Source organism: Psammomys obesus, unplaced genomic scaffold (assembly GCF_907164565.1).
Source record: "Psammomys obesus unplaced genomic scaffold, mPsaObe1.curated_primary_1811, whole genome shotgun sequence".
NCBI lineage: Eukaryota > Metazoa > Chordata > Mammalia > Rodentia > Muridae > Psammomys > Psammomys obesus.
The window spans coordinates 812,762-813,199 of NW_026585643.1; positions in this window are offsets into that span (position 1 = coordinate 812,762).

Genomic DNA, 438 nt, shown 5'->3' on the forward strand with positions numbered 1-438 from the left:
AACCACTCTATGGGTGAGCTCCCGTTGACTTTGCCAAACTGGGCGAACTAGCTTGTTCCCTGGGACCTTCTGGCCTGGCACTGAGCGGCGGGACTGGCGTGGGCCTCAACCTTCGGTTCCCCAGGGCAGTGTCTCTGGGTCACTCATGTTGCCTAGCAGCCCACCTCTCTGTGAACATTTACGAGTGTAGAACTTCGTCCAAGTGAAAGGCCAAGTCGCCTCGCACTCTGGGGCTCGTTTCTGCAGAGCCAGAGCCAGGTTCAGACCATGTTGTGAAGAAACCAGAACATCTCCCTGGCACTCCCTGCTTGTAGACCGTTGCTTAAACCTGGATTTTAAACAACCCCTAGGCTGGTCCCACTGCACCTGTTCATTCTAACGCATACACACACCATATATATATATATATATATATATATATATATATATATATATGTG